At 37.8% G+C, this 13,032-nt stretch overlaps 1 protein-coding gene across 2 annotated transcripts in view; it reads left to right on the top strand.

The window, feature by feature from the left end:
- LOC127435900 (synaptic vesicle glycoprotein 2B-like) overlaps positions 1-13,032 on the top strand; it is a 52,648-nt gene that overhangs the window by 25,878 nt on the left and 13,738 nt on the right. The window lies entirely within an intron of this gene.

Below are 13,032 nucleotides of genomic sequence, written 5' to 3'. Positions count from 1 at the left end.
AAGGTGGTATTAACTGGTTTTAGAAGAGCAATGTTGGTCTGTTGGTGACTATGATTTCACCCAGTAGCACATGTTCCTGGATCAACATCCTTGTTGGTCCTGGAACAACATTTCTATTAACCAAACTTGATTTTAGGGTTAGGGATAATTTAAGAGGTAGGATCTGGTTGGGTAGGGGTAGGAATAGAGTTAAGACTACAGTGCATCCGGAAAGTATTCACAGCACTTCACTTTTTCCACATTTTGTTATGTTACAGCCTTATTCCAAAATGGATTAAATTCATTATTTTCCTCAAAATTCTACAAACAATACCCCATAATGACAACGTGAAAGAAGTTTGTTTGAAATCTTTGCAAATTTATTAAAAATAAAAAACGAAAGAAATCACATGTACATAAGTATTCACAGCCTTTGCCATGACACTCAAAATTGAGCTCAGGTGCATCCTGTTTCCACTGATCATCCTTGAGATGTTTCTACAACTTGACTGGAGTCCACCTGTGGTAAATTCAGTTGATTGGACATGATTTGGAAAGGCACACACCTGTCTATATAAGATCCCACAGTTAACAGTGTATGTCAGAGCACAAACCAAGCCATGAAGTCCAAGGAATTGTCTGTAGACCTCTGAGACAGGATTGTATTGAGGCACAGATCTGGGGAAGGGTACAGAAATATTTCTGCAGTATTGAAGGTTCCAATGAGCACAGTGGCATCCATCATCCATAAATGGAAGATGTTTGGAACCACCAGGACTCTTCCTAGCGCTGGAAGCCTGGCCAAACTGAGTGATCGCGGGTGAAGGGCCTTAGTCAGGGAGGTGACCTTAGTCAGGGAGGTGACCAAGAACCCGATGGTCACTCTGACAGAGCTCCAACATTTCTCTGTGGAGAGAGGAGAACCTTCCAGAAGAACAACCATCTCTGCAGCACTCCACCAATCAGGCCTGTATGGTAGAGTGGCCAGACGGAAGCCATTCTTCAGTAAAAGGCACATGACAGCCCGCCTGGAGTTTGCCAAAAGGCACCTGAAGGACTCTCAGACCATGAGAAACAAAGATTGAACTATTTGGCCTGAATGGCAAGCGTCATGTCTGGAGGAAACCAGGCACCGCTCATCACCTGGCCAATACCATCCCTACAGTGAAGCATGGTGGTGGCAGCATCATGCTGTGGGGATGTTTTTCAGCGGCAGGAACTGGGAGACTAGTCAGGATCGAGGGAAAGATGAATGCAGCAATGTACAGAGACATCCTTGATGAAAACCTGCTCCAGAGCGCTCTGGACCTCAGACTGGGGCGAAGGTTCATCTTCCAACAGGACAACGACCCTAAGCACGCAGCCAAGATAACAAAGGAGTGGCTCCGGGACAACTCTGAATGTCCTTGAGTGGCCCAGCCAGAGCCCAGACTTGAACCCGATTGAACATCTCTGGAGAGATCTGAAAATGGCTGTGCACCGATGCTCCCCATCCAACCTGATGGAGCTTGAGAGGTCCTGCAAAGAAGAATGGGAGAAACTGCCCAAAAATAGGTGTGCCAAGCTTGTAGCATCATACTGAAAAAGACTTGAGGCTGTAATTGGTGCCAAAGGTGCTTCAACAAATTATTGAGCAAAGGCTGTGAATACTTATGTAATTTTTTTAAAATTTTAAATAAACTTGCAAAGATTTCAAACAAACTTTCACGTTGTCATTATGGGGTATTGTTTGTAGAATTGAGGAAAATAATGAATTTAATCCATTTTGGAATAAGGCTGTAACATAACAAAATGTGGAAAAAGTGAAGCGTTGTGAATACTTTCCGGCTGCACTGTATGTTTCTTTGACAAAAAAAAAAAAAAAAAAAAAATTGTTCCAGGATCAACAAAACATTGATCCTGTAACACTTTCTACTTTGCAAAATCATGTTTAACTTGATCAGTTACTATAGCGCCAGGGGTCATCCATTATTAGATTTGTGGAGAATGCATGCATAAATTAAGCTCAAAACCATTGATGTGATAATGGAAATATAAGGTTCCATCTGTAAGGGGTAGTATCCTTAAGACAAGTGACAAGAAGAGTTCCTAAGTTTTACTTTAGAGTTGAAACACAGTGTAATGGGAAGTTACTTGTAGGCTAAAATTCAGTCAAATCTGTCAGTTTGAAAAAAAAAAAATACAGCCATGTATCCCAACAAATCTTTCTATAGTTACTAGGTTTTCTCTTTTGCTATAGGTGGCAGTGTTTTCAAGTAAATTACTTAGACTCACTGAACACTTTATTAGAAACACTATGGTCCTAATAAAGTGCCCGACATGGTCTTCTGCTGTTGTAGCCCATCCGCCTCAAGGTTTGACGTGATGTGCATTCTGAGATGCTATTTTGCTCTCTACAACTGTACAGAGTGGTTATCTGAGTTACTGAAGCCTTTCTGTCAGCTTGAACCAGTCTGGCCATTTTCCGTTGACCTCTCTCATCAACAAGATGTTTCTATCCGCAGAACTGCCGCTCACTGGAAGTTTTTTGTTTTTGGCACCATTCTGAGTAAACTCTTGAGACTGTTCTGTGTGAAAATCTCAGGAGATCAGCAGTTACAGAAACACTCAAACCAGCCCATCTGGCACCAACAATCATGCCACGGTCAAAATTACTGTGATCACATTTTTTCCCCATTCAGATGGTGGAGTCAGACAAAATGTGACAGAACCAACTCATCGCCATAATCATACGCTAGATTTAATTCTGTCATATGGAGTTGATGTTGATACTATAGAAATTCTACCGCAGAGCGATGACATCTCAGATCATTACCTCATCTCTTGTTTGTTGCGATAAGCTAATGTCACTCAATCTACACCACGCTATTGTTCAGGTAGAACTATTCTTTCGACCACTAAAGATAGCTGCACTAATAATCTTCCAGAATTGTCTCACATACTCAGTAAGCCAAAAATCCTTGAAGAACTTAAAGCGGTTATGTCGGCCAGGATGATTAATCGGTCGATGATGATCATCGCAAAAAGGCCAAATATTGGCCGATTAATCGGTCTTGCCGACATAACCATTTTCGCTTGTTCGATTAAAAGAAGTATTAACATTCCCTTGAGTCAGTTCTAAAATCTACCAATAGATTTGTCAATGGAAAGTCAACAATTTTTCTGTTTTTAAGGTTTTTTCTTTTCAAGTTAATGCAAATTTGAGTTAATATTGCATAATATAAGTGTTTGTTGTTGTACATCCAATTTGCTGTTTTTAAATTGTTTTATGTTTATCTGCATTTATATCGGCCATCTGCCATCCTGCTCTCTCGACCACTAGTAAATAGCAACAAAAAAGTGTTAGATGCTATTTGCTCTCCTAATTACATACTAACACACAGTATCACTGCAGTGTTTATTGTGTTTATTCCCACAGTCACTCTACACCTCAACTTAATCTTAACCTTACCTTACAAAAATGAACCATGGTTTTATTACAGTAACCATTGTATCACCATGGTATTTTGTAGTAAAATCATAGTTACCACAAAATTAAACATTGTTTCTATATTAACACCATATTACTGTAGAAACATCATGGTTAATTATATTAAAATAATGGTTTCCGACAAAGAACATGGTTGCTACAATGTTACTATAGTAAAACCATGGTTAATTTTACCCGGATCAAACTTTTCTCTAAAATCTCTGACCATCACTGTGACCATATCACTGCAAGGCAATGCACCTTTATATTTTTATTTATTATTATAAGTAGTATTAAAATAAATATTAAAAGTGAAAACAGGAATCGAACCCGGGTCGTCCACATGAAAAAAAAGCACATCCATACCATATTTACCTATGCCATTGCAGCAGCATTTGGGGGTGCAGTTTGTCTTCAATTTCAGTGCTTAAGTTTGAAACCTTCATTTTCTGTTTATTAACGTCATCATTTTCCAAAGTATGATGTTATGAAGAGCGTTTTCAAAAGTCTCAGTTTTCGGTGGAGGAAAACGCCATTATAGTGTGCATGTAACACGTAAACATAGCAAAATCAATGTGTTTCCAAACTAATACATATTAGTGGGGAGTAGCCTAAATCCAACAGCCAACTTTAGGGGCCATTTTCACAGAATGTGTCCTTCCACTACAAAAGCTAGATGCAGATCCACCAATAGTGCACAACAGAGGGGTCTCGAGATGCAAATCTGGTGTGCGAGATGCTGAAATTAGCAAGACATGATGCAATGTTTAAATATGAATTACCCTTAAGTGATGTTTTATCTATTGTATGTATTTGAAAATTATTTTGTCACCACAGACAATGGTTGGAAATGTAGTTCTTAATGCATGTCTGTCAATGCAAGACCCGGCTAAATGAGTTGAATTTTCTGGCAAGCTTTACCTCAGTACAAAATGAGTAAAACCTAAATTATACAGTCGACACTCACAATTACAACTTATTATGATCAGTACCAATTAGCTTTCACCCTTAATTTTTTTATTGACACTCCCCAACTTAAAACTCAGAACTCAAAGAAAATCCAGTTTCCCATATGATTTTAACTTGGCATCTGTATGCTCATTTCATAAATACAATCATTCCAGCATGGCTTGAAGACAGCATTAATGCATGCCCTTTTGAGCCCTTTTTGATTGACACAAGGCAAATATGCATAAACTAGAACAATATTTATTGGATTTTCAGTGCTCTATTGAAGCATGGATGTGCTCTAAGCTCCATACCACAGGATAAGGATCACGGGTGGCATGTTTGAACATTGCACGCCACCAGTTTGACACAAAAAAGAGCTTTCTCACATGTAACATGTCAACTACATGTTGCTAGCTGACAGCTACATAAGGTTTTTCAACTAGCATCTTTCCATCTCTTAGAGTCTTTTGCCTCAGTAAACTGTTCTTTCTATAACATTAGCATGAAAATGATGAATCTGAATCACTCAGCTGTGTTCTCAAAGCTTGGGTTATGATTCATATTTAATAATAAGCTTTAACACAAGCCCACCTTAGCAGATGCCTGGGGCTACGTGGGAGCCGCATGGTCAGATCATTATGAGTTAACAGCAGGTTGTCGTGTTTGGTGAGGCTGTAATTTACCTCACTTGGCTTAATTCACAAGTTCAAATCTATCATCGCGTTCAGGAAGGGACAAATTAGATCATCTTTGCACTGGAGTAGAAATAGAATCTCAAAAAACAATCAGAATTTCAAATCATACAATAGAGGCATCAGATATCAGCTAGCCTCCTATCCCACTCTTTATTTTAAGAAAGGAAACGCCTGTGAACAAATTTGATTACTCATTCCATATTTATTTATGCAGTGCAAATGACGGATGTGTCAATAACCTGTAATACGCTTCCCACGTCTCATTCCAAACCCCTTTGTTTTCTTTCTTCCAGGGTACACAAAATGTATTTTCCTATTAAAGTCATACTTTAAGTTTAGAGTTTGGGTTTGGGTTTGGGTAAGGGGTTAGACATTGACCTGTCATGAGACTGGGTTGGATTTCTTCACCTGTTTTATAATCTGCCAGATGAAAATTGTTAATTTGATCGCTTAATACCAAACCTCTCCCCAACAAGCTTTGAAAAACCCATTGGTAACACTTTACAATTAGGTTGTATTTGTAAACTTAAGTAAATGTATTAGATGTCATGAACTGACAATGAAAAATACTTTGGTCATGGCTTGTTATAATAATAGGTCATGGTTAGTTCATGTTAGTTCAGAATGCACTGACAAATGTTAATGTATATACAACATTTCATTTAGTTATGTACTATTATCCTCCTGAGGCCCGAGCGTGACTACTGTGTGCATTTTCCATTTCCCTTTTTGATTTGTGAGTTGTAGCACCTAATAAACATGCAATAAATAAATAAATTCTAAATGCAGATATTTTTCCCAAAAATTGATGACAACATATAAATTACACATATAAATTTTTAATAACACTAAGCTATAGAAAGTCCAATTACAGACATCACATTAGAAATTAGCATGATTAATGATTCAAATTAATGCCCAGCATCATCAAATCACTGCCAACCATGTTAAAATAAAATTATACATTATAAATTCTGAATGTATGTACTGCTTACCTTTGTCCCGTATCTGCCAAACATGTTGGCAGTGAGTGGTCCAAACATCATCTGCAGCCTAAAACTGAACTTTTGATAGGAAGTTTGGATTGAATGCACTTAGCTGCAAAGAGAGCTATGGGATGCTCCCTTGCTCTCTATTTAGTGAATGACTTCAAAAAATGTTTAGCTTTTGGATGAACCCACTGATTCTCAGTGTGATAATGCACAGTAAATATAGGATTTCTAAGGGAAAAAATGCACTGAAGTACACATTAGTGTACATTGTGTTTATTAGCATGACATTTATCAATAAATCGCTCAAATTTAAAAAATGGAATATCAGATGAAACTATCAGATTAACGCCATTTCTCCCAAAGACAAGCTCCGCTGTGGTCGGTGCCATGTTGTTTTGTCACATGACTCCGTGTGTCGAAAGTTTAACTCTTTTACTGACAGCCTAGATTTTCCTGAAATGAGATCAGTTGGTTTAAATTCATTTAAAATGTGCATTGCGCATATTGAAGCCAAAAAACAACATCCATGCATGTGTATGCTGGGTCGCACTTGCCTTATTAAACACGTCAAATAATGTTGTATCGGAAGAATTACTGTATAACAGCATATTGCTTTTCTCACAAAATGTTTTTAAAGAGTTTGTGAACAAACCATTTCCTTATTGTTTTATGCCTGCTAGCTATTTCTAGTTTTTCCCTGCACATGACCTTACTTTTTAGCACTTACACTTTGTGCTTTGAGAAAAATGAACCCTAACTACTTGTTCATGACCCAGTATGTTTAGGCGATTGTATCAGACCCAGACAGTTACTAATTAAACTAAACTAATGACATCCAAGGATATTATCAGGACAAGTTTCAAACGACCAACAAATATGATTAACCACATTCAGGCCCAGGAAAACCAATCTGTAAACTCAATTATGAGCAATTTGATTGTGTTTAATTAGTCAGCGCTGGATTGCCCGGATTGGTCAGTAAAGGAAGAGAAATGAGCTGCCAACTTTAAGGCTTTGGATTACTAGAATAGATATAGTGAAATACAGGTACATAGTGAAATGCAAGATATGTGATCTTGCATTTATTTATTTATTCATATGTATATTGCTCTTGTATGTAATGAGCAAGTACATTATATCAGCACTGATTAACTGATTTTCTGAGCTCTCGATATTCGCCATTTATTAGGGTTGGGAAAATATATATTAGGAAAGAGGACATTATTATGCACATAACAGTAAACATACAGTATATTCTGGACATTGTGGGAAACAATGCACATACTGAACATATAACAGAACAGAAAAGTATACCCGATCTAAAAGAGAAAGCTGTAAGCACTATAGAGCTATTCAGCTTGTAATCCAAAAACCCACAAGAGAATTCGCCATGGGTTCCCTCGAGATTTTCCTATGGGTTTTTATAATGGGGTTTTTGAACTTATGAGAAAAATGAGGTCTGTGGTACACATTACTTGACGATACATGTCGAGGATGTTTTGTTCTACAACATAAATTACACACAGTCATACCTCAAACGTGAATTTTGAAGCCGTATTGAATTACATACTTTTTTTTTAAACACACACCGGCTTCAAAATTTACGTTTTGAGGTATGACTGTGTGTAATTTATGTTGTAGACCAAAACGTCTACGTATCCTCAAGTAATGTGTACCACAGACCATATTTTACACATAAGTTCAAAAGCCCCATTATAAAAACCCATAGGAAAATCCTGAGGGAACCCATGGCGAATTAGACTTCCAGGTTCGCCTACATATTGACGTCATGTCTGAACAGCTCTATTCTGTCCATTTTCACCTAAGCTTTTCTCATTACCTTGGATGGATAGGATAGTGAATGATTAGTCAGATGAATGACGAAAGTTGATATGTAACAGATTTTAGTTTTAGCTCCTGTCCCCGAAAGCTGCACACACACAAATACAAACACACACAAATAGAATACCATCCACATCTTGCAGTTTGGTGACATTTTACTCTATTTTGGAAATGAGTGTGATATGAGGGCTGTTTGAAGAGCTCGTCATTTCTCACGCTGTGCCACGTCTACGATAATGAGCCATAAAATATGATGAAAGAGATAGGGGGAGAGATATCATATGAGTTCCTACATTTTAGGCACCCTGTTTCTTTTTTGTCTTTTTTTTTTTTTTTTTTTTTTGACATTTCAGACATTTTGGTCTTATTTGCTTTGTTCTGCCATCTCGGAATATTCGGTGAAGGGCATTTTATGCATAATGTCAAGATTTAGAAGTTCATGGACAGGAAAAGCCACAGAGAAGCAACCTTTCTCTCTCGTAGAAATTCAGTAGCAATAGATCAAATGAATTAATGTAGTTGACTAGGTTCGTTAGGGAAACTTTCTTGTACATTTCAGTGAAGAACAGTGAAATTTCACTAAATCAATTGTAAACATTGTAGCCACATGTACACATGTACATACTACTCTATATTGTGAATCAGTAGATCGACACAGCTTGAGTTTCACATTTAAACTTTGTCTGTAATGTAGGACACTGAATTGTGGGACACCTCAAAGCTGAAAAATTACCAGTGTCTTCCACATTCCTTCCTACAATGCATCACAATCCCAGACCTCAAACCTCTTTGATCTGTTTCCTGTTGCGAGACCCTCATCCTCCCAGTGAGGAACAGGTGATCCTTCATCTCCCAAAACTTGAAATAGAGCTCATTACTGTTCCATGCTTCCCTACTGGAGAATTTGGCATCTACAGTATGTGCTCAAGCTGTGAGTATTATTTGCTGAATCCACCAGCTAACAAGAGTCTTGTTATCTCCATGGATAATGAATGGCAGACTCCACATGACAGAGTGTTTACTGACTGAATCATTCATGACCAGGCTTGTATGGTTTAATGCATGTATGGTTTGGTTTGACATTGGCTAGGTACAGTGCAGTGCATTAGGAGCCTGTTTTTAGCATGGCTGTCTTCTCGCTGTAGTGTGTTTCTCTCTCACAAATTTGTGCCATGCACAAATCAGCCCTTCTGCTGTGCACACTTCACTCAGCCAAGATGGCAAGGTTGCAATGTTATTTTTGAGGCTCTCCGAATGCGAAAACGAAGTGCAGATTTCTTTCGTTCGTTCTTTGTTTTTCTCTCTTTCTTTTACAGACCCTGTTAAAAAACATCTTAAACCAGCCAAAGATGGTTTTGCTGGTCTTAGCTAGTTTAAGGAGCCTAATCTCGTGAAAATTACATGACTGTGGTGACATATTTGCAAAATGATATTACATGGCTACTTGCACATATTGCAGCAGTTTCGAGGTGAAATGGCCACTGAGTGGCACTAAAAGCTAAATTTTCTCCCTAACAGTTGAGGTTTTCAAGGTTAATGCTCTATCGAGTTTTAAATCAACAAAACCTACCTCCCTATGCTAAACCTTAAACCTAAACCTAACCAAAAGAGTCATACAAACCAGATTTGATATGAAAAATGCAATTGCTGAAGCAACCACTTCATCTTGTGGAGCTTCCATGACACTTTCAGCTCACGTGTTGATTTGCGTGCTCTTCACGACTCGTATCCCAGTCCTTTGCATTCCAAGTGCAATGCTCTATCAGTTGGGCTACTGCACAATTTGATTGTGCTTGAACAAGCTTGTCCATATAGTTGGTTATGTAATGCAAATGTTTAAATATATCGCCTTACAAGTCATGCACTTTAGTAAAATCATTTTTGTGTCATAAGATAGCACTGTGTGAGAAACAGAGTGAAAAGTGTTTATGATCAGATTATCTGTTGTTTTACACATGATTTGTGTGCAAGTCTATAAAATTTGTTGTCGTTGCACCTCTAATGTCCATTTCACCATTAAAATTGCAAAATTGTAGGCATAGTAACGTGTTTCTATGAGACCAGGTTGGGTTTAAGCTAATCTAGTTCATCTCCCACCTGGCCAATGTGGTGTTCATCTAGTTTAGCTGGTCGACCAGCTGATACCCAGTCTTACCCACTGAAAAGTACCCAAAACCACTACAAAACCAGCAAACAGACAGGTCTGACCAGGCTGGGAGGCCAGCTAAACCAGAATACAGCTTAGGCTGGTTTAAAGGGATAGTTCACCAAAGAGTATAAATTCTGTCATCATTTACTCACCCTCATGCTATCCCAGATGTGAATGACTTTCTATCTTCTGCTGAACACAAAGTTTTTCAAGTTAATTATCTCAGCTCTATTTGTCCATACAATGCAAGTGAATGGTGGCCAGAAATTTGAAGCTCCAAAAAACACATAAAGGCAGCATAAATGTAATTCATATGACTCCAGTGGTTAAATCGATGTATTCAGAAGCAATATGATAGGTGTGGTTGAGTAACAGATCAGAGATGAGAGGTGAGGTGAGATGAGAGAACTGAGTTCTTCTTCTGTTTTTTTGCTATTTGCATTCTTTGTGCATGTCGCCACCTACTGGTCAGGGAGGAGAAATAAATAAAAAGGAGGGACAAAGGAAAGGAAAATAATAACAAAAACATTTTTGCACAACAGCCCATTGCTATCGACAGTAAATGCAGAAATGAGGAACAAAGTGGACTTTGCATAACCAAGCATTTTTATTACTTTCTTTCAAGGTAACAGTGATTATATAATTTTCAGTAAGCAACTTAGTATTAGTGAGTATAATTGAATAAAGTCATTGTCACAGTGCCTGATTGTCATAGTAACTATTGGCATTGCACTGTCATTGTAGCTACTGCGCACAAAGCACAGCCAGAATATTAATGTCTCTTATATCAGTCCATGAGGAGCCAAATGTCTCCAACAGGCTCACTGTAAAAGGTATCAGATGCACCTGGTGCTGCGACTGATTCTTTGAGAAAGGCCCATCTGAAAATTATGCCCTTCACTTGTCTTTGTCAACAGACATTGAGCCACTTTGTGCTGCAGATGCCAGCAGGATGAGAAAATGTCAAACTGCAAAATTTTTGTCAGTCCAATACTCTCCTAAACAGTAAACAAATTCATTGTAACCACATAAGAGCACAAAACTCAAGTAAATCAATCTTCTACCACTTCTGAATAAACAGCTATTTAATGAGGCATAGCAGTTATGTAAACGCTTTGCCAGAATATCCGCACTCATATAATGCACAGATGGGAGAGTAATGTTTAACAAGACATGGGAATTTGGAGGGGTGCACACTGCCTCCAAAATGATTGCAAATTGATTTTGCCCAAACAGCAGTTTTCTAATAGAACTTGTTTGCATCGATTGCTGGGGGAAATTTCACTCTCTGCATTGCTGATAACCCTAAAGAACCTGAAATCACAAACATGTGCATTTTAGCAGCAAGGTACAAGAGGCTACAATATTGCCAATATAGTCATAGGGCATTATTAGGCCACAAAAGGTCCATTAATAAAAAATAAAAAACAAAGTGAATTAGTCTGACTATACTTACCTCATTTTCATGTCTTTTTCATCAGTGCTTAGAAATACTAATTAATGAGGAACAGCCTCATGTGTCTGACTTTGCCATTAAGTATACCATTATTCACATGAACTATTCATAAAAAGAATAACCCACTTGTGGCCTTTGGCTCTGACCAAAGAAATTCAAATTAAGGCCCTTGTTTAACTAATAACCCACACACCTAACTCAGATAGTGACTCAGATAGTGACATTTCCTTTAATGATTCCACAGACCTTGGTAAGTATTAACGAACTGGATGGATGATATAAACATATGTTTGGTGAAGTAGATTTCTCACTTACACTATAATTCAGAGCACGTCTACCTGCTCTCTGGCTGCTGGTGGTTGACTATAAGGGCTGTTGGGAATAAGAGACATATGGAATCCTTGTTTAAATCTTTGCTTGAGGCGGAAAGACAGCCAGCATCGTGTCAAGTGAAACCAATCTCATTTGCCGCATTAGTGAAGACCCATGCAATGGTTGAACGAATGAGAAAGAGATCTCTCTGTATGTCCTTTGACAGCCTTAGATCTCATTTGTAAGCTCACGGCCTAGGAAAAAGGGACAAGCTCTAAGGAAGATTTGAACATATAGCTTCACAAAGTCTATTAAAAAGTGTGAAAACCACCCAGTCTGAAGTGAAGTACCAAACAAAGGAGCAGTAATGTGCCATAACATGCTTAAATGGAATTAAGGCTGTTTTCACACTTGGTTTAATTGCTTGGTCCAAACTCGAGTTCAATTCCACCCCTCTTCCCCAGCATTGTATTATTGGGCTCAACATCGTGCTAAGCATCAACATGAGTACTAGACTATTTACCAGTCAATAAGTTTACATGCTCATTTACAATGGCGCTACAGCTGTTTTTTGCGTATTTGAGCTACAGTCTTCATCTGTCTGTACAAGTATGCATGGCACAATGCGTTATCGAATAATAAACCTCTACCTTGTTTGTGTTGCGTTTCACATCTAGGTTAAATGCATGGTCGCACGTCACCTCCAGTGTTGGGTAAATTACTCAAAATAAGTAATCCACTACAAATTACCAATTAATTCTTTAAAATGTAATCAGATTACTTTACTAATCACGTTACTAATAAGTTTACTTTGAAGTTACTTTCTAAATCACTTTTCCTAGAAAAGATTTTGGTTTTCTGTTGAAATTCAACAGTCACAGAAATGCTAACAGATGTACATATGAATTCATATTTTAAATGTATTATACAGTAGTACTTTATATTACTTTAGTGCAAGTAATGTACTTAAAAGTAATTATTTTAATTGGAAGTCAGTAATTGCAATCTGATTACAAGCATTTAAAGTGTAATGTGTTACATTACTTTTTTGGCCAAAATGTAATTAGATTACAGTAACTAATTAATTTGTAATTGTATACACCCAACAATCACATCGCGTATTTTGGATTATGCGCACAACGCCTGAGGCCAATTGTGGTCCAGTTAATGCATATATGCTGGAAGAA

The sequence above is a fragment of the Myxocyprinus asiaticus genome, chromosome 46, assembly GCF_019703515.2.
Source record: "Myxocyprinus asiaticus isolate MX2 ecotype Aquarium Trade chromosome 46, UBuf_Myxa_2, whole genome shotgun sequence".
In the NCBI taxonomy this organism is placed as follows: domain Eukaryota; kingdom Metazoa; phylum Chordata; class Actinopteri; order Cypriniformes; family Catostomidae; genus Myxocyprinus; species Myxocyprinus asiaticus.
Note: the sequence above shows the minus strand (reverse complement) of the source record. Positions and strands in the feature narration are given on the sequence as shown.